This window comes from Canis lupus, chromosome 17, assembly GCF_048164855.1.
Source record: "Canis lupus baileyi chromosome 17, mCanLup2.hap1, whole genome shotgun sequence".
NCBI lineage: Eukaryota > Metazoa > Chordata > Mammalia > Carnivora > Canidae > Canis > Canis lupus.
Genome location: NC_132854.1, coordinates 54,752,453 through 54,779,564, shown reverse-complemented (window position 1 = coordinate 54,779,564; position 27,112 = coordinate 54,752,453). Strand labels below are relative to the sequence as shown.

The following is a 27,112-nucleotide window of genomic DNA, read 5'->3' as shown; positions in this document are numbered from 1 at the left end:
ATCCTTGCCCAGCACAGTTCTTAAAGCCTCATGCCAATTAACTCATTCAACCCCCACAGCAACACAGTGAGGTCTACAGATGCATTATGTCCCTTAACAGCTAAGGGAATGAGGGACAAAAGTAAATTCGTCTACAATTCCAGCCATGGTAAGAGGCAGAAAAAAGATTGAATCTAGGCAGTTGGTCTTGAACCTGGGCACTGCCCACTGTGTGTACCTCCTCTCACACACAATCTGTCTCTCCTGAGAATGGATTCATGCTAGGACCAAAGCTTCCTATTAGGTGGCAGACGCTGACCAATGGGCAGCTTGAATGATCACAGTTGTGTGGTCACGGAGAATGGTGGGTTCTTCCAAGACTGAGTGCTGTCCGAGGAGAGGAGCACAGTGGGAGAGCAAAGTCACATAGGGGTGTGAGGAGACGTAGTGGTCAACACTACACAGCAGGCTTTACCCCATCCCTGGTGTCCTCACCCTTGTTGTGAGGACACACATCTCATTGTGCCACAAGAGCACCCAGCTCCCTGGGCACGAAGAAGCAGGGAATGGAAGTCTTCTGCTTCCAAAGAAAGACAGCTCTGGGCAGTTAGATAATTTTCCAGGTGGGAACTGTTGAGAGAGGGAAAAGATCAATATGAGAACCCAAGAGCACGAAATCACTTTGATATCTCCCTGGGTACAGCTTTTCTAATGGAAACAAGACAAAGCCTTGTTCTATGGAGGAATATGGTCATTTTTTGGCTTCTGAAAAGCCTCCTCAGACTCATTGAATGATTCCAATCCGTGGACATAGGCTATAGCATGAGGCTCCCCATGGAGCCCTGGAGCTCTAACACCTTTTGGTCTAAGGTCCCGGAAAACCAAGGGAGAGAAAAGATCTGAATGGAGAACTGAATCCTTGCTCTGCTGGCTATCCTACATTGAAGTCATTTCGATTTGATTTTTGGATGGTGACATTTTTTTTCTGTAAGGGAACCATGGAGCCAAGCCTTAGTACCTGCATTAATATGCATTCTATTAAAAGAAACAGATGAATCTCAAGCCATGCTGGAAAGGTGGTTGGATAAAGACAGAGCATTTTTTTTTTAAAGGGATTACACCACAGTCCACGAGGTCAGGTGGTGGGTGGTGGGTGGTAGGATGGTGGATGTGGAGATGTTTAACAACCGTCCTCTGAAGAGTGAGATTCCTCTGCACATTCCTTCGCCTCTTTATTGCTTTGTTGCCTTTGGATTTTGTTTGTTTGAGTAAAGGATGAGCACCCACTGTAATGGGCCAGAAAGTTAATGTAGCTGAGTAGCATCAGCCTGCCTTGAAATAAGTCTCTGCATTGTAATGATGAGGTGTGTGAATTTTTTACATGCCAGGTATATAATCAGTTTCTTACTTAGACCTATCTGAGCACTGCTGAACCCTCGATAATGACAAATTTATCTTTTTTTGGACAGATTTATCATTTTAAAAGTGAATTCCTGGTGCCTTATATCATATGACATCACAGTACCATGGCTGGAACTAGGATAAAGGAGATTTTAGTGCTATCCTGATTTTACAAAGAAGAAGACCTGGATACAGAGTAGCCAAATGATTTGTAGTGGGGTAAGGACTCTGACTTCTCATCTTTGGAAACAAATCTCACCACACCATTGGGCCCTTCCCTTAAGTGGTTGGGAGGTCTCCCCAGGTCTCCCTTGGGACTCACATTCAAAATGCATCAGGAAGTTCATGTCCAGCAGAAATGAGAATGGACCCATGGATGTTTTGGGTCATCAGTCCTCTGCCTCCACAGGTCAGAGCTGCAGGTGGGTTCAGCAGGACTTTGAGAATATGGTGGCTTATTAGGAGAAATGGAGGGTGGAGGCAGGGTAGTATGTCCATATTCTAGAATCAAAACCATACTGAACACTGGAATGGACATCAGAAGTTTCCGGAGCTAGTTCTCAGGAATTAGGAAAATGATACCCTAATTCTGCCCCCAATTCCAAAGTGTGGGTTTTCCCTGCCAGCAACCAGCTGAGTGTCCTACAATTCAATTTGATTCTGAGACTCTCTACCTGGAAATAGCATCAGATCCCACAGGCTAAAGAATCAGTCCTGCAAGACTGCCTCTGTCTTCAGTTGCCAATCCTAAATCTAGATTAACTGTGTTTCTGACCAACTGCTATAAATTGGATGTTCCAATGACCTCCCCCCCACTTACATTCAATTAATTTGTTAGAGTGGTTCCCAGAGCTCAGGAAAACATTTACTTATTAGATGACTGGTTTGTTATAAAAGGATATAATTCAGGAACAGCCAGAGAGATGCAGAGAGCAAGCATGGAGAAAGGGTGCAGAGCTTGAGCCATGCCCCCTCCAGGCTCCTCGCTCTCCCTGCACCTCCACATGTTCACCAACCCAGAAGCTCTCTGAATCCTGTAATTTTGAGTTTTTATGGAAGCTTCATTACATAGGCATGACTGATTAAATTGTTGGTCATTGGTGACTGAATTCAATTCTTTAGCCTGTCTCCCCTCCCAGAGGTCAGAGGGTGGGAATTGTAAGTTCCAACCCTTTAACTACAGGGTGGGTTCCCCTAGCAACCAGCCTCCATCCTTACATTACCTAGGGCCTTTGTAAACACCATCTCATTAACATAAAAAAGATACTTCTCTGACTCCCATCACTACGTGAGTTTTTAGGGGCTCTGTATACTAGGAATGGGAAAAAACTCAAAGATTTTATTTCATACTATAAATCACAATATCACAGAGACTCAGAGGGGTGAACTGACTGACCTAAAGCCACACAGCCAGAACACCATGCATTAGAGCTCAGATCCCTCTACAGGTACCGGGTCCAGTGCACTTTTCTCAGTCCCTCACTGCCTAATGTTTTGGTTTCCTTCCACTGATTGTAATTTGTGGACCAGAAAAGTGATTAAAAGGAGACAGCGGGACATGGTGGCAAGGAGAACAGCTCTGGGGGTGGCTGAGGCCCCAGTTTGAATTCCACCTTGACCATCAGGTAGCTATGTACCTGTGAGAAGCACATTCAAGGCAGCACCAAGGGGGAATGGCAGGGTTGTACTGGCTACGACTATTCCTTTTTCCCAGAAAAATTTATTCTGGAAGCAGCGTCCAGGAGTCTTCTGTTTGCATCTTATGGGAAAAATGGGAGGATCTGGCTCTGTCGAGCTGCAAGACAAAGAGAACATTAAGTTGTGGCCTCTGTAGTGGGAGGTAGTGAAGGAGAAGGGGATGGGACATGGTTTACTAGGAACAAGTCAACAGTGGGATGAAATCCTGAACTTCAGGGAGTAGGGAGATGGTGGCATGCAGTCTATGGCTCAGCCTCATGTGTAACCCCGGGAGGCAGTTTTCCTACTCCTTAAGAACCAGGTAAAATTGGTCCAAGTCTCCATTTCTTGGCACTGCCAAGGTTGTCTCCAGATGTCTTCATTTACGAAGGAGGGTTTTGGACTCACTGTCATCTCAGGCACAGCCCTCAGCGTCAGCTGTCTCTGTTCCACTTGAAGGATCACACCACTCCCTATGGGTGCTATTCCTGTTCTCCCCCAACTGACCTAGGACATTGACCTCTCTTCCACAGAGCTTCCCAAGCTCCGGGCACATGCTTTTTTACTAAGAAGTGAGTTTAGGGCTGGGTCCACTGATACCAGAGCCAAGGAAAAGTCAATGGAAGAAAACAAACTGGTTGCGCCATTGTTTCTACAATAGTTTTAGTCAGAATGAATTCTTTTAATTGTGTTTTGCCCTTTTGGGCCAGCCGAGTCTGTTTTCTTCAAGACCTCCCCATGCTGTTGTTTGTGTGATGCTGGATTCCCAGAGCAGAGTGGGTGTTTAATAAATTAGTTAAGTAAAGGGAAGGACAACCGTGAATCAGGAAGCAACCACTCATATAGCCAAGAGCTTTTGCGCAAGTTTGGAATAAGAAGGAAGAACAAGCTCTTTCAGTTAACTAGGGTTTAAAAAAACCTTCTTGAATCTTTCCCTTTTCACGTGAAAGATTTTCTTACTGTTTTTTTCAGTGGAGGGTATAAGTTTCAGTATGAAACTCTAGACACTTCCCATTGGGTCATTGGGATTGGGCTGGTAAATAAATAAATAAAATACGTATAAATATATTTATAAATATATAAAAATATATTTGTGTTTGTGTTTATATTATTTATATTTATATTATGTAATATATGACTTCATAAAACTTAGAAGTATTTTCACATACATAAAATATAAATATTTATTTATTTATTTAAGTAGTTGCCTACAATCTAGGTTATCTATCCCTCCATTTACCCACTCTTCAAACTACATGGGCTGCATTCCTGAGGTTGCCTTGGGGAAAGGAGCTCCAGGGGGAACCTTTGTGGCTCAGGTCCTGATCCTGGGGTCTTGAGATTGAGTCCTGCATCAGGCTCCCTGCTGGGAGTCTGTGTCTCTCATGAATAAATAAATAAAATCTTAAAAAAAAAAAAAAAAGGAGCTCTAGGATCTTAAGCCATAAGTGAGGGCACTGAAGGTTTTTTTCTTTTCTGCTGGGGAATGTCTCTGGGCATGGACCATGCTTGTGTGTTTGCTGTGGCTCCTTATGTGAAGAGTGGAATTGTCATTACTCAGATCCTGTGACGAGTAATTGTCATTACTCAGACAACCCCTGAAGGTGTCCTGATGGGTGATTTTCAGGCAGTGTGTTTAGGAAGCATGGGCTGGCCATAGTTTCAGGAAGTCGAGCTGTGATTTCGGAAGGTGCAGAGATCAGATTAGGTACTGAGAGGATTTCACTGCTAACAGATTCTAGAAAAGATCTTTTCAGGACCAGCATGGAAAAGAAGCCTCCTGTGTCAGTCCACTCTCATTGAGGGGCCAGAAGACTTAATAATAGGTCCATTGGCTCTTCCCTTAAGGCTCTGATAGATTTCAGCTGCCTTTTTTTTTTTTTTTTTTTGATGGGGATGGGAGAGAAGGGTGCTGGAGGATGGCTGGAGGAAGTTAAATACTTCCACCTGGGCTAATGTTTCCTCCCTCTGAGCTGTAACGTGAGATTCCTTCTCAGAGGAATCAGAAGTGGAAGCAATAGTTTTGGTTTGATAATTCATCATCCTGCAGGTGGGATCAGAGGATGACATAGAAAAATCACACAGGGCCATGAGGAAGGTGGGGAAAATCCATTCAAGATGTCCATTACGGTGTGCGAAGAGTCAAATTGATTTCTGCAAAGTCACTTTGTATGATCTTCTGGAAGGGTGTGTTGAACAGCCGCTCTATTCAAATAATGCCCCTGAATATTTTCATCAGTGGGTGATGAGAAACTCAGGAGTTTCTCCAGTTGCCTGGAGTTCCTTTAAATGGAAGAAGTGTCACCCCACCCTGATCCCATGTCACAGATGAAGAGATTGCACTTGGGAGAAGACATTTGTTTACAAGGCAGAGAAAGAGCTCAGAGAGCCATTTAAATCAAATCAAGCCTTGGTTCTTGTTCCCATTACTGTCTTCCTGCCTCTGTGGCTGGGGTTGACCGGGGCACTGAGAAGGGGTGACATGCCAGGCGGACATCTCATTGGTGTTTTATTTCCTCAAGAGGCCTCAGCCAAACTGTTACAGCAGAACAGATTGATACAGACCCCTGCCTCCTGTCGAGTTCTAACTGTGGAGAACTACCGACCCCTCTCCAAATATGGCATCCTCTTTGTTGATTTGTGCCCCTGCATGGTCTCTCTGTCTAGAATCCCCATCCTGATTCTCTCTTCTGGGTAAGGCCCTATTCATTCTTTAAGGCCCTGCTCTGTGGCTGACCCTCCTAGGAAACCACTGAGGCCTCAGCCTCTTTCTAACACCCCTTCCGTAGCCCATCCCCCCAGACCTTGTCACTATCTGAGCAAGTACCTTCCTATCTCCCTGTCCTGTGTGCACAACATGAGGACAGTGACCTGGGCCTTTTGATTTCTAGGGGCTCCCACCTTCACAATACCTGATACTTAAAATAAACTGAAAAAGCACCAGTCACATAACAACTCCCACAGAAACCCATATTAATTCATGCTCATTACGCCTAACCTCTTGAGGGGGTTGCTGGGAACTCACAGAAACAAAGCCCAAACACTGAGGAGTACTGAGTCTGTCGGCAATTTACATTCTCATTCCACTTTTTACTCTTTTTACCGTGTCAGGCCCTTTCCACCCACCATCTCATTTACTCCTGACAACGGCACTACAAAGTAGGTGTTACTGTCCTCATGATTACTTTACTTTGGGGAAACTGGGATAAAAAAGATTATATGCTTGGCTCAGGGTCATGGAACTCCCCAACATGGCAAAGCCAGATTTGGACGTTAGTTGGCTGAAGGCTAAAAGTGGCTCTTGACCACTGAGCTGGATTACCTTTTAACACATCCATCACAGCATGTGTTTAAGTGGTACAATGATGGCAGGGGTGGAGGGCCCTGGGATGGGGGTGCCTCAGCCTGGGTTGAGCAGTTGTTTCTCCTTCAGGCTTAGAGTAATATTCCTAAATGGGGTCAGGCCTGGGGGCTTGCACTAGTGCTGTTTGGGTAATTTCTTTGGAAAGGTACCCATGCGCCCCCAGAATCAGAGCATCTATGGTGTCTACAACCAGCAGTGTCATTAATTAAGACCAGGTATGATGGTCTTCACACACACACACACACACACACACGTACGTGTGAACGCATGCTCATTCCGCCAAACAACTGCTTACCGAGGCCAAGCAATTCTAGAGACTCCAGAGTCTTTCACAGTATCAAGGGGAAAGGTCCTGTGTGGGGCCAGGCAAGACGCAGCATAGCCGACTCCAGAACAACACCAGTAAGAACAAGCCCCAGGGGGCCAAGTGCACGGCTCCTGCCTTGTGTTTGCTCAGAGTTCTGAGCAGGAGTTTGGGGTGGGAGGGGAGAGGCTTCTAGCCGTTCTGCGCCAGCCCTAGGCAATGGTCAGAGCCTGGGATTTGTCTGGGCTTTGCAACCCTGGAGGGCTTTGCTGCTTGCTGCAGACCCAAGAGCTGCCAGGAGGCCCCAGAAAATGCTTGAGAACAAAGAGGCAATAAACACACTCTGAACCCTTTTACCAACTGGCTTCATCCCAAACCAAAATGAGAAATGAATTGCTGGGGTAAGCTTGTGTGTGTGTGTGTGTGTGTGTGTGTGTGTGTGTGTGTGTGTTTGTCTTAAGCTGATGGGAAAGGAAAACAGTTTTAGATGGGAATAGTCAGTTTGGGCCATTTAAAGTTATGGTCAAATGAATATAGCCAATTTAATTTTGATAAATTGCTCCTTCCCAAAAAGCTGCTCTGATAAGCTATAAAATCTTAGCACCTCAAATTTTCATAAGTACAACATTTCCAGGGGAAAGGCAAAGCGTTTGCTTAACTTGAAAATGTATTTTCTGAATAGGGAAGCTCATCGTTATCATCATCATCTTCATCCTTTATTAAGCACAGTTTATGAACTAGGCAATCTTCTGGAAGCTTACAGATATTATCTATCATTTTTATAACAACTCCATTGGGGTGCCATCCTTGACTCCATTTTATTCAGGACAAATTGATGTTCAGATACTCACTTTGTTCAAGATCACGCTGTTGGTACTTAAATTTACGTCTTTCCGAGTCCAAAATCCACACTACTTCTGCTATACTTCCTTGTGTGCAAATTATTTGTTATTACTAATACAATGTCCTAGGGCAGATCAATATTCAGCAGTTTGATATGGGGATGACTGTCTTCTCAATACACTGGCTTTTCGTAGAGAACTTCAGGTGGATGGGCTGTTCCCTAAGCGTGGATCCAGGAGGCAGGGGCTGGATTCCATTTCTGGTTCTCAAGGACTTTTTCCATTCTTTTTTTTTTTTTGATAAGCTAAATATGATGCCTCTTGCCTTTATCCCTGTTTCATAAGACTCGGTGAATTCATATCTGCAAGTCACTCCTAATATCTAACCATTAGGTAGTCACACATTTTGCTAGTTGCTTTCTTTGTTTTTGAATAAAGTCAGACCATATACACTTTGTTATTAACTGAGCTGAAGTTTTTGGAGGGGTCTTAAGTGAGGAGATTGGCATGGTCAGCTCACCCTCTGGAAAGCTTTTTGAGGTCTTCCTCTCACAAAGGGCTCACTACTAGGGAGGCATCAGTGCGTCCAGGAGGTTGCTTGTCCCAGTTTTGTAGGAAGAGGGTCAACCCAAGAGAAATGTGGGAATGTAGCTTCACTCTTTTGGTAGCACAGGTAAGTCTGAACAGAAAAGTCACACTTCATATGAAATAATGGAAGCAAAACCAAGTACTGATGAGCAGTTGACCTTTTAACAAAACAATAACAAAAAACAACAAAGAAAACTTTCAGAACTTTTCTAATATGATTATTTGACCAAAATAAATTTTAGATATATCTGTTAAATTGTTGAATATGTGCCAGACTTCTGTGAGGACAAAGGAAAAGTATAATCAATGGGAAGATCTATACTCAATGATATTTAACATTATTCAGCATTTTTTAAAAAAAAATAATTTTATTTATTTATTTGAGAGACAGTGTGTGTGCTTGTACAAGCAGGGAGAGGGGCAGAGGGTAAGAAAGAAGCAGAGTTCCCCGCTGAGCAGGGAGGCCTAGGGAGGGCTCAATCCCAGGACCCTGGGATCATGGCCTGAGCCTAAGGCAGATAATTAACCAATTGAGCCACCCAGGCGTCCACATTCAGCACTGTTTTAAGGAGATTTATACAATGAAACCAATAATCCCCACAACAATTATGATCCTTTTCCAGATGAGGAATCTGGGTGCAGACAGAGAAGGCAAGCAACTTGTCCAAACTCACTAAATGGTTCTTTGACTCCATTGTTCATACTTAGTTCATTTATTCATTCATTCACTCAATATTTATTGGCTGTGATGTCTGGGTGCTATTCTCGGCACTGGAGGGAAAAGGTATGCAACCCCAAAGGTGACCCCTATGCCCCTAGTCCTTGTGTTTGAGTCAGGGGTGACTCTCAAACTGCACGTGTCATGTTTAACATAACATCCATACCTTCTGCAGCTCTGGGTGTGACAAGTCACACTTCTGAAGTGGTGGTGAATGCTGCATCTTTGTAGCAGGTATTTGTTTTAGTAAATTGATTGTACATTGTGAGTTCCACGGTAACAGACGTTGGAGCCTTTCTCTTATTTCACCTCATATGGATGTGAGTGAGAAGGTGTTTAGTAAATATTGGCTCTTTTTTAAGATTAGGAAATTATCGGTTCCTTGCAAATGAAGACTTTTGGACTAATGGAGCACAAAGTGCTCGAGTTTCAACCAGAGACAGAGGGGGACTCAGGAGGGATGAAGGCCTGAAGCAGAGCTCTCAGCGTGGATGCCTTGGTTCAGTCCTATATACACTGCAGACTGCTTTCTGGATTTGTGTGGGTTTGGTTTGAGCTGCACTCAGTAAAGGATGGGAACCGTGGGGACACTCTGAGCATCCAGAGGCCTTTCTCCCTTTGATGTTAGCTCCCAGTGCTTCTTGCTATCTTAGCAACAAAGACCTCTGAGGGCAGAGATTCTAGTCCTCTCCCTTGCCCAGTTCCTCAAAGAACTGGTTTGTTTAAGTACTTGCCAAATGTTGAATGGGTTAAGTTGAAAAGATCCCAGGACCCAGAGTCATGATAGCTAGTTTCTGGTCTTAGTAACTCAGGCCAGTTTGTCTGGGTCTCTGGGCCTCTGTATCCTCATCTATAAAATTAGGAGGCAAGTCCCCTCAAACTCAGACAATTGCAGATGCTGTTTTCCAGGAATTCTTATTTGGAACAGTAGATATGGAAAGTCCATAACTTACATTTTACCTCTGCCTCATAGCAAGCCCTATGGAAAACTCCAAATGGAGACAGCTCTGACTTTCTATAGAGTGCTGAAGGGCTGCAGGTTCTTTGTCAGGAAGAAGGAGATTTCATTATTCTTATTATTACAATCATCTATCATTTATTGAACCCTTAGAATATTCCAGGCGTTGTGCTAAGTAAGTGCTTTATGTATATTTTTTCCCCATTAATCTCTGAAACAGAACTATGATTTGGCCCTTTCATTTTCCTCATTTTATAAACAAGACAACCAAGGCTCAGAAAGATTAATTAACTCAAGCAGGCTTATAAACTAACAAGTGATAGACATGCACATGTACATGCATGTATATGGGTGTATGTATGTGCAGGTGTTGATATCTTGGAATGAGACTATCTCTTTTTTCCTTTTATTTGTCTAACTCTGCAGTGGGAAGGTCTGTCCATCCCCCAGAGAATACCAGACTCTGGCAAAGATCCATAGCTTAAACAAAACCCCTTCCTGTCAGACCCACTGTCTTAGTCCATTCAGGCTGCTATGAAAAATACCACAGACTGGGTGGCTTACAAACAACAAACATTTATTGCTCACAGTTCTGGAGTCTGGAAGTCTGAGATCAGGGTGCCAGCATGGTTAGGTTCTAGTGAAGGCCTTCTTCTGGGTCACAGATTTCTCATTGTATCCTCATTCGGTGGAAGGGGCTAGAAAGTACTGGGTTTCTTTTATAAGAACACTAATTGCATTCATGAAGTCTCCTCTTTCATGACTTAAGCACCCCAAAGGCCCTATCTTTTAATACCAGCATCTTTGGAAGTCAGGATTTCAACATGAATTTGGGGAAGGGGAGACACAGTCAGATCCTAGCCCCTGCCTAAGCCAAGCCAAAGTGTGAGGAGAACTAGATGCTTTCCACAAAGGTGAAGAGAAATGAAGGCCAAGTCCAGATCCTCACTAACTGACTTCTCTGGCATGAAGAGCCTCACTGAGCAGGGGCATCAGTGATCTGTCAAAAAAGAACCTGAAATGATTCCCAGAGGGGAAACTGGGGTTGTTAAAACTCCTGAAAATTTTTGTGACCCTTATTTCCAGTTGCTTAAAATGCCTTCCCATAAAAGACACAATTTCACTCAATTCTTCAATCTCAAGATTATAGCCATCTTCAGAGGAGGGCACATATTCAGGCACCCATCAGACCTGGATTTCAAAAGGATTTGTCTTGCTTTCTGTTAACATTAACAAAACTGCCATTGACGAAAACCAAGGGCATTAAAACCCAGGGCACATCCACCGCCATGGGGGAATTAATCAGATGATCATTTTGAGAAATGGGCCTCCTGTTGGGACACACTGGCCAGTCTCCTTAGAACGTGTCCATGATTTCATTACAAAACCATTCATTCCATCTTGTGTAGAGATTTCTCTTGGGAACTCACACATACAAAATGGCCTCTGCTGGTAGGACAGCCTTCCTTGGACAATGTATTTGCTGTGTTGTTTCACAGAAGAAACAGCATAGGCCAAAGAATGCACATATCATAGTTTGGTGGCTGGAACACCTTGGTGGAGAGCACCCAATAAACTCAGGGGTGCTGATAGGGCTGTATTTATGTCAGGTGTGGGCCCAAGGCTCCCCGCCCGCCCACTTCCTATTCACAATACCTCCATCTAGTGTCACTGGACAAGGCCTCCAGGCCTACCTACTAAATGAAATTATTATGCACCTTCTACCTGGGTTTTCAATGTGCTTTGTTTTACCACTGCTGCTGGGTGTGCAAAACAATTGTTGGTGCCTCATATGTGCCTCAGCTTTGTTCCCCTGAGCCCAGTGTAAACTCTGTTCAGCCCCTGCAGGCCTCTCTGAACCTCACAGTCTGAGTTTAAGGGGATTGGAGAGCTTGCATTCTCATTGCACACACAAGGGTGAGGAGGAGCAGAGAACTTCAGTACATGGCCAAGGTTCCAGTTATTTGTTGTCAGAGCCAAGACCAGAAACTAGCGATCATGACTCTTGGTCTTGGGACCTTTGCATTTATTCAGTCCGACATTTGACAATCACTTAAGCCAGTTCTTTGAGGAACTGAGAATGGGGAGTAGAAGGGGGGGGTCTCTGTCCTGAGGAGGTCATGGTCTTTGTTGCTATGACTGCAAGAAGCACTGAGAGCTAACATCCAATGGAGGGAGACCTTGAGATGCTCAGAGAGCCTCCTCATGGCATCCATCCTTCACTTAAAGCAGCTTAATCCAAATCAGCACAAATCCAGGATTCATGGAATAAAACCACTGGAGAATAAGGTCAGAGTGAGACCTGGGCCAAGGGAACCAACACGGAGCCTTCTTATTCCTTCCTGAGAGGCACGCTGAAGAGCGGCCCCAAGTGACAGCCGTGGGACTCACGGCTGGGCCTTGCCCCCCACACCAGCACCGCCTGGGATGAATCACACACCAGAGAACAACAGGGCTATTTCTTGAGAGTCATTTGTCAAGTTGACATCCCTGCCTAGAGTTATTTAGGGCTTTCTAAAGACACTTCTTTCCCTCCCTGGTGCAGGAAGCACCTGTGAGGCTGTTGAGTTGTGGTTTCGCTCAATAGCACTTTGATATCCCTTACGGCCATCAATTACCCTTCTGTCCTTGCTGGCCAGGCTTTGGCCAATATAAAGATAGGAAAACTTACAGAGGATGGTGAAGAGGAAGAGGATGGTGGGTTCTTCTGGGATTTGAGGCCAGACACTGTTTGGAGGTGGGCTTCTTGCTGATTTCTGTGGGGTTCCTCTAGGCTAGGACCGTCTGCATCCTTGGCTGGCTGGGCTTGGGACGTCACTGCAGTGTTCCTGTGAGACCAGGCCTCCCTCCTGGAACACAGCTGTGCTCCTTGCCAACTACTTAGAGAAAAAGCAGGCCTGTAGGATGAATGTAGCTGGAGCAAAACTGGTCCTCTGATTCAGGTAAATGACTTCAGGGAGAGGGAAGTTGGAAAGAAGTCAGAAGAGAAGAACGCAAGTGACCAGAAGACTTGGTGAATGGGCCTCTGTAAGTGGTTAGGGGAATCAGACTTGTTGAGCCTAGGGAAGGAAAGAGTGAGCTAAGAACCAGCTTTGATTACAGGGAGAATAATTGTGCAGAGATTAGTGGTCATTTCCACCGAAAATATGATGTGGGTTACAGATGCTGAAATTGCTGCCTGAGGATTTTGTTCAGTGTGTGCTGGCCTGTCTGGGCTATTGTATTGTTCTTATTCATGAGGTGGGGGGGTGGCTCCTTCCTTGGAGATTTGCATGAATGAAAATGACATCCTCCCAGCTGGACTGGTTTAAAGAAAGTTTTAATGGCACATGGGTCTCTTCCCTTCAGTTCACACTGCCCACTGGCCCAACTCAACCCTTAGGTCTTAATCGGTTTGGCAGACTCTTGATTGGTATCCAGACATCCCACCCCTGACCCTCCAATCCGTTTTGCACACTGAGGTTCCATTAACCTTCCTTAAATTTATCTTGGGTTATGGCAATGTCCTGTTCAAAAAAAAAATGTTTATGCTTCATTTATTCCTTCAACAAATACTGAGCACCTATTGTGTTGAGCACCTATTATGTGTCTGGTGCTATACTAAGCTTTGTGCATATGCTATGGCACAAAATGCAGTACAGCCTTATGGAGGTCACTCAGTCTTCATAGCCTTGTCCCAGAATTTTTAAAGGCCACCACTATCTGGTTTTAATATGTCTTTCTGACTTTATGTCCACTGCAAAGACTTCTCTTCTATGAGCCTGGTTGACTCACCACTCCCAACTCACTGTGGGCCTTGCCCGTTGCCACTACTGATGCACTGAATACCCTCATCCAAAGCCTATGTCTCTTTGGAGCTAACACAGTCTCCCCTCCTTCAGCTGGACCTCTGTCATCACCTGGGTTTAGGAATTCTCCAGCATGTTAGCCCCCACAGTGCTTACTTAGCACTAGATACTTTCTGCCTGAGTACAGATAGCAAACTGGGCTGCTGATGAGCCTACTCTGACCACTGCTGCCTTCACTCATTGTGGGATAGGACCTGAGAGACATCATGAGCACCTGGACTTTCCCTCCCTATCCAAAGCTCTGCTGTGAGCTGTGATGGGGGTAGGCAGGTGGGGGGAGGTGAGAGGGAAGTGAAGAGGGTGAAGGGAGTGGTTGGCCTGGGCATGCAGAATGTTCTACATCATGAAGAAAAGGTCAAGGATATTGCATCTCTGAACTTAAAGGGGAGAAAGGCTCTTGAGACTGTTTAATAAAACAACCTCATTTTACAGATGTGGAAACTGAGTACCAGAGAAACGGATTTACCCAAAGTCACAAAGTAAAGTCATAGCCTGTTTTCTGATTCATCCAAAGTCACGAAGTAAAGTCATAGTCATAACATCAAGTCTGTTTCCCTTGTCCGCTAAACTATCTATCTTGTCTTTATTTGGTTCGGTGGCTAGAATCCTAAAGAACCTAACACTTCAGGACACACATGAAAGAAATAGGAAATGTGTTAGCTTCTTACTGTGGCTGCAACAAGCATAAACTTGGTGGTTTAGACAACCCAAATTTATTATCTTGCAGTTCTGTAGGTCAGAGGTTCAACATGGGTCTAATGGAGCTAAAACCTAAATGTTCGCAGGGCTTCCTTCTTCTCTGGAAGCTCCAGAGAAGAATCTGCTTCCTTGCTTTGCAGTTGCTAGAAGATGCCTCTGTTCTTTGGGTGATGGCTCCCTTCTCCTGGCTTCTGAGCCAGCAGTGGTGTGTGGAGTCCTCCTCACATTGCATCACTCCACTTCCTCTCCTGCCTCCCTCTTCTATTTTGAAGGACCCTTGGGATTACATCGGGCTCCCCAGGGTAATCTTCCTATCTTCAAGTCAGCTGAAAAGCAGCCAGAATTCCTCTTTGTCACAGAACATAACATATCCACAGTTTCCAGGGATTAGGATATAAACATCTTTGGGTTTTTTTTTTTTTTCCTGCCTATCACTGGAAGGGAGTAGGAAAATGAGAACAAAGATCAACTCTTTCTCTTGCTTTCTTGACTTCTCTAATTCTCTGTGGCCAGAAAAAGGCAATTTGAAGATATTTTAGACCTCTGTATTCAACCCCAGGCTTCTCTTCTCAGCTGTGATTTGGTTAGTATAGCCAAGACACAAAGAAAAGGAATAAAAATGCCAAAATTTATAGAAAAGGAGGCTCACAAATGTTGTCTAACATGGGATGAGGAGGAAGGGAAGGCTTACTAGTTTCTAAGGACTTGTGAATTCCCAGGCTTCAAGGGTATGGGCTTACATTGCCAGAGTGGGGTGTTTAAATGAAACATCCAGATGGAATCCTCTAGTACAAGGTTTGCTGATCGTTCTAATCAGTAAGAGTGGTGGTGTGAGAAAATGTCCTGAACAATTTAAGGAAAGAACCAACCAACTTCAATTTAGGATGGCTTCATAGACTCACATCCTCTCACAGACTAAAGGACTTTTTCTTTTTTTTTTTTAAATTTTTATTTATTTATTTATGATAGTCACAGAGAGAGAGAGAGAGAGAGGCAGAGACATAGGCAGAGGGAGAAGCAGGCTCCATGCACCGGGAGCCCGACGTGGGATTCGATCCCGGGTCTCCAGGATCACGCCCTGGGCCAAAGGCAGGCGCCAAACCACTGCGCCACCCAGGGATCCCAGACTAAAGGACTTTTAAGAGTTTCTTTGTCCAGCTTCTCACCTAGTGCAAGACCCTCTACCTGTACAAGATCTTTCACCATCCATCATCACCCTTCTTTGTAAAGCTCTGGCCAGAGATGGGAAATCTAGATTCTCTTAGATATTCTCCAATTCTCTGGCTCTATAATTTTTTGTGAATCCCAAATTTCATCTCTAATTACTTCTCGGTATTGGTAGGAAAATCAGACAAAGCATCCCCACCTCTTCCCCACCAGGATGGTAGGATGTTGACTTGTTGTTATATCTTCATGTAAAGGGTCCAAGAAACCTTAGACCACATGTAGTATTTCTCACAAATGGGGCTGCGAGGATAGGGAGGAGTCATCTGTCAGTAGACCTGGCGTCTTCATGGAGTTCTTTTCCTTAGTTGCTATATTAACTGCTATTTAATCTGCCTAGAATTCCCCACCCCTCTTGTGATAACAGAGACCAACTGTCCTCCTGGCCGCATGGGAGACATGACCTAGGAGAGCTGATCACATACCTCATGTGGTTAGCCTTAGTGAATGGGCCAATCAGCATCTCATCTTGGATTTTTTTCCCAGCCCCTAGGGGGAACGGGAGAAAACACCTATGTGCTCAGATCATGAGCTATGAGGAGGTGAGCTTTGCCCATGGCTGTGTCCCCACCTCCATGGAGGATCTGGTCTGGGAAAATAGCATCAAGCAAGAGCAAAAAGGAGAGAGAATGAGAGTCCTGAGGATATGCCTCAATCCAACTGTCTTTTTTGTTTTTGTTATATGAACAAATAAATTTCCTTTTAGGCTTATGCTGGTTTAAGATGTGTTTCTTCCATTTGTAACCCATGAGTCCTGAATAATTTAGGTCCTTTCTCAGTTTTCCTCTTTCCTAGAAATGCTGAAAAGTGAACTAAAAATCAGAAGCTATTAGCGTCAGAGTCCAGCCTGTCCATTATGATTTGGGGAAGAGTCAGAAAAAAGAAGGGACAGAACATCATTCAGGTGAGACAGATTCTTATCTGTGAGGTCCAGTGAGATGGAATCCACAGGTGATGCATGGGATCTTGCTACCTCTGCTCTTTCTGGACCTCTACTTGCTTAAAATAAATTATGACTCCAAACTCACATAGATTCAGCCCCAAATTGGCGTCCCAAAGTGAGTGTTTTTCTATTTTGGTGTCAATCAGAGATTTAGAGAGTACTCAGTAGATTCACTGGTAAACACAATGTTTTGGCAGCAGAGGGAGAAAAAAAAAAGAAAAATAGGGGGAGGGAAGCGAACAAAGTAGCAGGAGAACTAAGGAGAGAGAGAGAGAGAGAGAGGGAGAGAGAGAGAGATGACTCCATCAGCAAAATCCTGACTGAATATCTCCTATGTGTGTAAGGTTGTGCTAGTTTCAACCTGTCATTCCAAAGCAACAAGCAGAAACCTTTTTTGTGACGACAGACGCTAAGAGATAGGTGTGTCTGGTGTATGAAAAATGCACACCCAGGTATGAATGGCAAGCAGCAAAGTAAGTGGACAATTACTCTTGAAGGCTGTTAAGGAAGGAACAGGATGAATGGGCCCATGTTTAAACCAGAAGTTAAGTTAAAACATATGGAAAATGTTTTTTTGATATTCACTTAGAGCCTGGAACAGTCTACACGAAGAGGCTGTGGCGTCTCCTGTAGAGGGAGGCTGCTGCGAATAGTTTAGACTGCCTCATGGCTGCTTCACAAGCTTGATTACAGGCCTGCATCTCTGCCCTTCACATCTGCTTTTCAGTAACAGCATGGGGGAAGGCAAGCTGTAAAAGGCTTTTGCATTTTTTTCCTGGCGGACTTTGTTTCTCATGTTTGTTTTGTGAAGAAAAAAGTATATATATAGTGCAGTAAACAGTTGAACAAAATCTACACAGTTTTGTCCACACTTTTTAAATGCCCCCAGATTTGGATATAGTGTTTATTTTCGTGGCTCGAAAGTCAGAATGGATCTGGAAGGTCAGAAGATAGCTGAACTTTTGACTCTGCCCTTCAGCTCACACACTTTTGTGCATTGTTTTATCTTCAAAATGGGAAAACGAGGAACCATTCTTCAGCCATATCTCGCTCAGAGAGCCTTTCCCCTCCTGCAGACTGTGCCACCACCCGCAAACTGGAAAACACCCCAGGAAACCATCACACCATTGTGAAAGGACTAATCGCCACACAACACTTGCTTTTCCTTCCTGGACTGCGTCACGGGCCATGGCTGTGTGGTTCCCACATTGTTTCTGTCATGGTCCCAAGGAGCGTAACTCTTAATCCAGGGTCTGGGCAGGACAGCCTGTCTCAGCACGAGCTCTTATGTAAGTGGCTGTGGGGAGAGCTGGCAATAAACAAACATTTTTCCAGCCCTTGTTTTCCCTGCAGCCTTGAAAAATTTCTCTCTGGGGTTGCTGCTGCACTCCTGCAACACGATGGCAAATTCCCAGCTTAGAAATATCTTGCGCTGCATTTCTAGATTCTAAAATCAGAACAGAGCGATCCAAGTGTTCAAAGAAACTGAATTATTGTGGGATATTTAGATGGATTTCTCTAAAAGGGGATTTGAGGCAGCATTTCAGAAAGCTCATCCACAGGTCTGTGTCGCTGGTACCTACTGGTAAATTCCATCATCACTTCAGGGCCAGAGATGGGGAGCAAGCAGATGATAGGAATGAACCTGGTCATGGAAAAGTGATTTCATGGCTACCAAGTCATATCCACCAGTGTCAAAGTCAGACCTACTGCATGAACAAAATACACACATACCAGAACAACGAGGCCGAGAATTTGTAGACCCCTTTTTCCTTGGGCCACTCTCACTTAGAAACTCAAAGAAGGAACAGTTTACAATAATGGCCTCAAAACACTCTGCCTCTTACTCCCGTTATTGAATTTAGTGGACATCCCACCCAAGTAGGTAACATCCTGCATGAGCACCAAGACAGGCTCCCAGCCCACTGGGGTACACTGCTGGAGGCGAAAGCTCCTGTGGTGGACTTGGATGTCACCTGTGAGGTTACCTGGCCTCAGCTGCTTGTCCAAAGTGGTCATGGTCATGTCCTCCTGCCCACCCCCCATAATAGTCTCCATTGGGAGACCCCAGCCTAAATAACTGTGCTCTCAGTTTCCCAACAGTGGTCGGATGCTCTTTGGGCACTCCCTGTGCTGAAGGCCAAGATGGCTGCTCTGTATCTCTGAGTAACTCAAATCATTTCTCTATGAATTACCAAGTATGTTTGTTATTTGGGGGAATTGATAGTGATGGGAAGCACATCCACAGTTTCTTTCAGATTTCTTTGAGTCTATGGAGACCCCTGGAAGAGAATTTATTGCCTATAGCCTGAACACATTGCTACACATTCAAGAAGGCTTTATTCTGCTCGTTGGCAAGCCTGGGTCTGTGGCCATATTAATCTCATTTCTTTCATCATTGTCTCCACAACATCCATAAAACTAAGATAGAGCCATCTGGAAAGGGAATAGCCTTCCCAAGGCCACTTGGCTAGTCTTTGAAGACAGGGAACTAGGGTTGGTTGCATAATTTGCAGGGCCTGATGCAAAATAAGAATGTGGATCCCCTTTGTGAAAATTATTAAGAACTTCAAGACGGCAAGAGCCAAGCATTAAACTAAGTGCAGGCCCCAGGCAACTTGCACAGGTCACATGCCCCCAAAGGTATGATGTGTGTAGCTTTTATTCAAAGCCTCGAGTTATCAGAGTGGAGTAGCTAGAGGAAATAAGTACTTTGCATGCCCTGTAACAAAGTCTAAGGCAGAGTGACATTAAGTGGTGGCTTCTTTTTATTTTTTTAATTTACTTATTCATGAGAGACACACAGATGGAGAGAGAGAGAGAGAGAGAGAGCAGAGACATAGGCAGAGGGAGAAGCAGGCTCCATGCAGGGAGCCCGATGTGGGACTCGATCCCAGGACTCCAGGATCATATCCTGAGCTGAAGGCAGATGCTCAACCGCTGAGCCACCCAGGTGCTCCTAGGTGGTGGCTTCTAATGGGGAATCTTGTGGGGTCACTATGAATCACAGATACCATTCTAAGTACTTCCACATGTAAAATCATTTCATACACATACATGCACACACATATATATATATATAAATAATCTACATCTACTAAATCATAAATCCTCACAGCAACCATACAAAAGAGGCACTATTGTTTACCACTGCTTTATAGATGAGGACACTGAGGCACAACAGAACTTCAAAGAGCATTGACTGAATGATAGATTCTCAGCTTTCTGATGCTGACTCTCTATTCTTCTATCTACCTGGAGCTGACTGCATCATGCTAAACTCATGGGCAGTGGCTGTGTATGCCACAAAACAAATTTATTCCTACACAAAGATGGGTGCTACCCATATATTCATTCCCATAATCCAGGGTACACCTTCTTCGGGAATTAAGGTACCTGGGATGACTGAAGAAAAAATTAGAAGGTTTCTCAGTGAGCACAGAATCAAAACAAAGCTAATTGCCTAATCTCAGGGGGGATGTCCAGCAGACTAATACAACATCTGGGAAATCATCCTTCTTGTGCTTAATGCCTTTCTTCCTGGTGGACAGAGTGCTCCTGTCTGTTGAGCACAGGGTTTCTCTCCGGCACATGGTATTGTCTGGGCCACCTCATGCCAGGCCAGTTACATTACAACTGAATGGCTTCTCCCTTTCTTTATGTTGTGTTCTGATCTGGGATTTAATCCCAAATGTCAAGATTCCAGCAGTAACTTATTTACAAACCAACTCTGAGGATCCCCAATCCACAGGAGGACTGTTGCTTTCTACCTGTTTCCACTTCCTTGGGTGAACGGAATCTGGGCCTCTATGTGCTGCCTGAACTTAGCATTTAGGTGCTCTAAAGAAGAGTAGAATGGTAACATGTTAAAATAGATTATGTTAGTTCCACCAGGAATTGAAGATAAATATGCCAGGCTGGCCCCTGGGATGTAAGTTAACTCCCTAAAGGCTCTTACCCGACTGGCATTAAATAATTCAACAACGAAACTACACTTGAGTAGGTTTCAAGTGGAACAGAGGAAATAGTCGTAAAGTAAATGACTTTTGCATCATTCAGGAATTCATTCTTTTGTTTCGTTTTGCTTTGTTCGGTAACCCTCCACTTGAAAGTTGTCTTCTCCTTGCCAAACATTGGGGTGATTCATAAAATCAACTTCTGATGTAAAGAGAAACTGCTAGAGGTGATTTTGAAGGGCATCTCTGGAAGCCAGTTTAAAGAGTAGCATGACTGAATTATGAAGACGATGATGGCAATGATTGTGAATAACATTAAAAATAATTTTACATACAGGTGGCAAGCATTGTGCTAACTGAATAAAAACAAACCTATGAGATTATTCCCATTTTACTGAGAAAGAATGAGTTTGGGACCAGCAATGGTTATAAAGATAAAGGTGATGATTCTTAAATCCTGAACTAAAAGCAGTAAGAATTGGCTATAATTGGAAACTTGTCTGGGTTGGAAGAGATGGTTCCAGGGAGACCAACATGGGCTGGATACTTGTGGGGCACATGGAGGAAGACCAGGGACCACAACTAGCCAACCAATACACATGGAGGAAGGTCCTAAAAGGATCTGGGTGGGGAAAGGACCAGGTCAGGTCCTTCTTTCAGATTAGGCCCACCTGGGTGAAGCCCCGAAATCCCTTACAGAGAGAGGACCAAAAAGCCCACCAGGACCTCTTACTCTGGGCTAGGTGTGGATTTGAATCCTAACTGATTGTATGTGCTCATTTATGCTCAAGTTAACTGTTGAGTAGATTGGTTAGATGGCATTCCACAGGTGGATTTTGCCTCTCTTTCCTAATTTCTTTTGCTCTATCACAAACTCCAGATAATAAAACCCTCTCAATGCTGAGAGGCAGAAGCCAGCTGAACCCCACTTAGTCACTTAGTCTTCTGTGCCTCCCTTGGGAGGTGGTTTAATCATACCCATTTGTAAAAGAGGAATTGGTGGCTCAGACATACTCAGTAATTTTCACAGCTACATACTTCACAGGTGAGGGTTCAGACATTGGCCTCTGTCTCTCCGGCTCTTCCCTTACACTGGGGAGTCAGGCACACTGCCGCACTCATACACAAGCAGTTCACCAGGCTTATTCCTATCTTCAGCATGCCTCCCACTACTCTGCCTTCCTGTAGCTGCCCCTGGGCTCTAAGCCAGGTACACCATCTCCTTTAGCTCACTGCTTTGTCTACGCATATGCAGTTACTGAGAAAAGCAAAAATATGGCTGGGATGTCCTATCTACATTTTTATGTTCAAAATCAGTTATTTGAAAGCAATGTCAAAATACAGTACTACTACTACTACTACTACTACTACTACTACTACTACTAACAGTTCACAGTTAAAGCAGGAAATACAATAGTGCTTCTATAGCATCTACTATGTGTTAGGTACTGTTTTAAGTGTGTTATATTAATTCACTTTGCCCTCTATCTTCATAAAGCAGTGTGTGTGTGTGTGTGTGTGTGTTAAAGAATGCTAGAATTTCAGTTTTCTTCTCCAGTCTTCAAACTTCTCAAAATGAATTTTAGCAGGGCCTGACCTAAGTAGAACCGGTTCTAACCTGTGGCTCCAAAATGATCCCACTCTAATGCCTACCTCTTTGGCAAAGTGGGGGGCCAAACAAAACTCTAAGGTCTAAGTTGCATCCTGCATTCCCCCAGGCCTGGTCTCCCTGGGAGTGTTTCTCACAGTCTGTGGTTCTTTCTTTCCTTCCTTTTGCTTCCTCCCCTGTCACCACAAAGTCTTTCTTTTTCATCTTGAAGAGCCACATGCTAATTACCAAACACACCAACAAGCCACTCTCCTGGGGCTTTCAGGGCCAAGACTCCCTGCTTGTGGAACACTTGTAGCTTTCTCCCACCATGGAAGGGTCATGCCACAGAGCCATGAGAGACACATGTGGGCAGACAGAGGGGAGAATCTGGCTCCCAGGTCCAACAACATGCAAAATCAAGCTCTGGGGAGTAATTCCCCTCATAAATCTCGGCTTTAACTACAAATTATTTAGACTATCCAGTTTCACTTCCTTCTCCTCTCCCATCAGATTCAGAGGATTTCAGACTTAAGAGAAACATTGAATCTGAATTAAGTGTCATCAGCTTGATCATCTCTAAATCTCTCCTTTCACAGAGGAAGCCTAGGAGTGGGGAGATGTGGGGGCAAGGGGTCCCTGGGGCAGGGATCAGAAGATGTCTACAGATCAAAAGGAGCCTGCCACGCCAAACTGGATTTGGACTTACTAATGTTGAAGATGGTACCACCCAAATGAAAGACAAAAGGCTGTGATGTTACTGCCCTTCATAACTGTCCTGCGTGGTACCCTTCCGGAAGTTTGAAACAGGAAATAAACAAGCTTTCAGGGGTTACAGCAAGACAGTAATGACAGCTTTGGAGTGCAGCTGCAGCCACTTTCTGTGATTAGACCTCTGTCCCTCCCTTGGCCTTGGCAATGGGTCTAGGGCGCTATTTGATCCCTAGGCTTTCATTCCACCCAGTTCAAGTACCTGCTTGCAGGCTTTTCCTTGCCCAGCACACAAACAAACTTTAAATGACAAAGGAAAACACTGCCAGTGTTTTCCAAGGCAGGCCTGAGGCGGGGATTTCCCAGAATTTGTTATGAGAGGCAACCTGCCTCCCAACCAATTCCAAAGGAGCCAGGAACCAGGTGGAAAAGCCTTGAGTCAGGCCTAGAGAATTTCAGTTTCAACACCCACTCAGCAAGAGGCTGTTTAATTATACGGGTTACCTTCAATGAAAAGGTCACCCACCCTGTAGTAAATGATTAATTGTTGGCTGCTTCACATACTGTTCTGAGTCTAATCCCTTTACATTTCTGGTTAATTTTTGTAGGAAAACCATGATGCGCTTCGTTTTCTCTTATGAAATGGTAACCACAGTCGCCAGTCAATTGGTAAGCTGGCTCCATTTGACGGATCTTTTGCAAACAACTCTGTGACGGGTTGAAGGGTAGGGGATGGGCAGCATCATACCCAATTTGTTGTTCCAAATCTGCTGTAAGTGGCTCACTCAAGTCAAACATTCACTGACTGATTGGAAATCAGTTGACTAATCATTGTGGTCTACACACAGAAGGAAGAAAATACGCAGGCTTCTAGAGAGAACATTCATTGACACCACACTGCTACTGCATTCAGGGTCTTCCAGTGACAAACTTGCTGTCCTCAGCCCTCAGGGTGACTGACCCAGTAAGATCAGAAGGTCCCTTTGTAGGGCCTGTCTTAGGACACCTGAGTCTAAAACAATGCTTAGCCCTGTCACACTTGCTGACTTTCCTCTGATGGTGATGGCCAAAGGGACAGAGAAGTGTTGCTGAATTTGACCTATAACACATGCCACAATTTAGCGCCTTCCATTTCCCTCAAGAGCATGGTTGTTAAGAGTCTAATTTGTTGGGGATTACTTTTAGGGGAGATAAGGGGAATGATGGATTGGTAGATAGAGGGACTGTCAAATGCATTCTGATAATTTCTTCACCTTTTTTCCTATCTGGGACTCACTCAATATCTGTTGGAAGCTCCTTAATAACCACAGGCATATCATTAGAACCTGTATCCAGGAGACGACCCAGTTAGCTTAACAACTGTGGGAGCATTTATGAACATTAAATATTTATTCAGATTAAGGATAGAAATAGAAATAAATTTTAAAAATTTAAATGCTGACAAACCCTACAAACATCACACCCCACTCCTCCATCCCCCATAGCATACCATTTCTATTAACTAATTGCCTGACATACCTCTACAATACTGTTTTCCCCATACCTTTTTGGCTACATATTCTTTGATAGCCTCTTTATATGACAATAATTTTATAGGAAAAAACAATAGAAGGATAGTCTTTCCTCTGACATGGTTGATCAACACCAGTTTTTTTAAAATTTTAAATTAAATAGTTGGGATGCATGAACAATTCTCACAAGGATATATTTGCTATTTAAAGTACTACTCCTCAAGAGTTTGTGCCCTACGGACACAGAGAGAACTTCCTTTTTTACTACATGTCCATGAGAACTGAAATCTGTATTTGCGATTTTATACGTGTGATGACTAGAGGAATTCCCACAGACGAGCTTCTACTTTTGTAACCTCAAATCTGGGCGATCCTCCATTTCCCATCCATTTGCAGGTCTGGATTCTGCATAATGCATTTTATTGTGGTATGGCACCTGGCTGTGTGTCTTCATATCATGACACTAGATGAGTTGGTGCAGTGGGTTCTCAGAGTATTTCTAGAAGCAATTTTATGCTGACTTGTATAGCAATAACATAACTATTATATACAAACATGACTTTGAACCATATAAATGTATCCCATTAAATGCAAACCAAATGTATCTCCAACTCACCTTCCCTTCAGCAGAATCCCAAAAATGCTGTGGCAACTTGCGCAGGGGTTAGTGTGGTGAAGGGGAAGTCAGAGCAGAAGGATAGTTTTAACTGATTTCAGTGAAAATGTTTCACTTTTGCAAATCGGTCTTAGAGCTTAAGTTTTATTCACAGTAATTGTGCCTCAGCTTGTATCCATTTTAAAGCCCAGTTCAGTGCTCAGTAAATAGCTGTTAATTGAAGGAATGAGGAACTCAGTCTGAAAAGGACAATGCAGAGGGATGAAAGAGGACATCAAAGGTGAGGCTACTGCTAGCCATGTGTGTACCCCAAGCAGCATCTCAGCCTAATGTGGGAACCAGGAAGCAGCCACATGGCCAGCTGAAGGAAACTTCCAGGGGTGTATTGGCTGAGAGGATCTGGTTTTTGGATCATGACATTTTCCAAAAGTACAGAGCAGTCTTGGCTGTTAGAGAATATGAGAGGGCAGCCAGGATATTCCAGAGAAAAAGATAAAAGAGGTTGAATGTGGAGAGGAAAGGATGATAATGATTATGATTTTCTTCACTAGGCCTCTGACTCCCTCAGTAATGGCAATTCTGTGTGTGGCCTAGAAGGTCAGAAGTCACTTTTGGGTAGTAAGCACACAAAGGTTTCTGAAGTGACCCACCAATGAATGACAGCCAGTCTGCTGGCCCTGGAGAGAATTCCTTACTAAGTCTGTGTTTCTAGGAGGCCTTTGTGGTTAGTTCTTTTCCTGGGTAAGAAAACAGGTTTACAGGGGAGGGACTGTGATCTATGAGATTTATTTGTGAGCCTCTGAGATCTGTGGCAGAGCTGGAACAAGACCTCAGATTCACTACTTCCTATTCTCCAGGGTACCACTATTCTCCTGTTGGCTCACTGATTCAATGACTATGCATTAACTATGTATCGATCACACCTACAGGCCAGGTCCTGTTCTAGGACTAGGGGTACAGTGATGGACAGGACCAGCAAAGCCCTTGTCCTCAAGGAGCTTCCATTCTGTGGCAGGGGGTGACAAGTAATATACAAGCAAATGAATAATATGTATCAGCTCCAGGGCTGATAAGTGTTCTGGAGAAACTGAAATAGGGGTGGGATATGGCTTTTGAGAGGTGGAGAGGGGTGGTAACAGCAATTTCAGGAGTGTTTCACTTTTGGTGGATAATACCTGGGGCTAGAATGATGAGAAGGAGGCAGGTGTGCAAGCACCCAGGCAAGGATGCTCCAAGGAGAAAGGGAACACGAAGGCTCTGAGACCGAGATGAGCCGGCACATTGGAGGGCCAGTGTGTCTGCAGCAAAGTGAAGAGGTGAAGAAAGGCAGGAGAGGAGATGAGAGGGACAGGGGCCAGACCATGATGAGTTTTGTAGACTATGGTGAGTTTCATGGATTTGGACAAATTAGCTTCCCCAGGTTGACAAATTGACTCTCCATATTACAATACTATGCCACATTCCTAGAAGGGTACAAAGAAGGTGACTATTGTGAATCTAGAAACCACCAAACCAGTGCTAACAGCAAGTTCAGGGACCTGTGAGGGTGAAGGAAGGGTGTGCAGACCTCAGAGGAACAATGGAGTGAAGTAAATTGGTCTCACACGATCCCTGCTGGGGCATGTTCCAAGGCACTCAAGAGAGTAATCGGGCACCAGATGCGCAGAAATAGTCTTTATAGTTTATAAAGGACACTTTGGTTATACGAACAAACAGGCGGTAGTGGGAAAAGAAAGGTTACAGAAAGGCCAATTAGAAGGTTATTTTGGTTGTTAGGCTAGAAAAGCTAGTCAATGGTAATAGACGCAGGCATGTATCTTGGGGATAGAGCTGCAAAGACCTGCTGAACAACTGGAAGAGGATGTCAGAAAGAGGGGAGGAGCATGGTGTCATCATTTGCTGAAATGAGAAAGATGAGAGAAAAATAACATTTTGGTGGGAAGACCGAAAATTCTCTTTGACTGTGTTGTTTGCAACACCTAATAATATATTAAACGTTAGACAGAAGACATTAGACAGAAGATTGCAACCCAAGGAGAAATTCAGGGTTGCATTTATATATATTACTGGTTTCATTGGCTCATATTGATGCTTCAAGAGTGTTGTGAGTAAGCCAGGCAAGTACACAATTCAAATCTTGCCATTGACCCCTATGACAAGTTAACTGGCTCTTCACTAAAAATGC

The 27,112-nt window shown here is 44.2% G+C and overlaps 2 long non-coding RNA genes across 24 annotated transcripts in view; one reads left to right on the top strand and one right to left on the bottom strand.

The window, feature by feature from the left end:
- LOC140608127 (uncharacterized) overlaps window positions 1-27,112 on the bottom strand; it is a 172,463-nt gene that overhangs the window by 73,925 nt on the left and 71,426 nt on the right. For 21 of the 23 annotated variants that reach the window (XR_012010143.1, XR_012010131.1, XR_012010134.1 and 18 more), the window contains 2 exons: window positions 3,018-3,175; window positions 475-609 (listed from right to left, as the gene is read on the bottom strand). This is a non-coding gene — a long non-coding RNA (uncharacterized lncRNA). Of the gene's footprint in view, window positions 1-474; window positions 610-3,017; window positions 3,176-12,502; window positions 12,891-27,112 lie in introns of all 23 variants that reach the window. The other 2 variants (XR_012010141.1, XR_012010133.1) reach the window with 2 other exon arrangements.
- LOC140608130 (uncharacterized) overlaps window positions 6,913-27,112 on the top strand; it is a 29,046-nt gene continuing 8,846 nt past the window's right edge. The window contains exons 1-3 of the long non-coding RNA XR_012010147.1: window positions 6,913-7,126; window positions 16,382-16,506; window positions 23,409-23,469. This is a non-coding gene — a long non-coding RNA (uncharacterized lncRNA). The remainder of the gene's footprint in view (window positions 7,127-16,381; window positions 16,507-23,408; window positions 23,470-27,112) is intronic.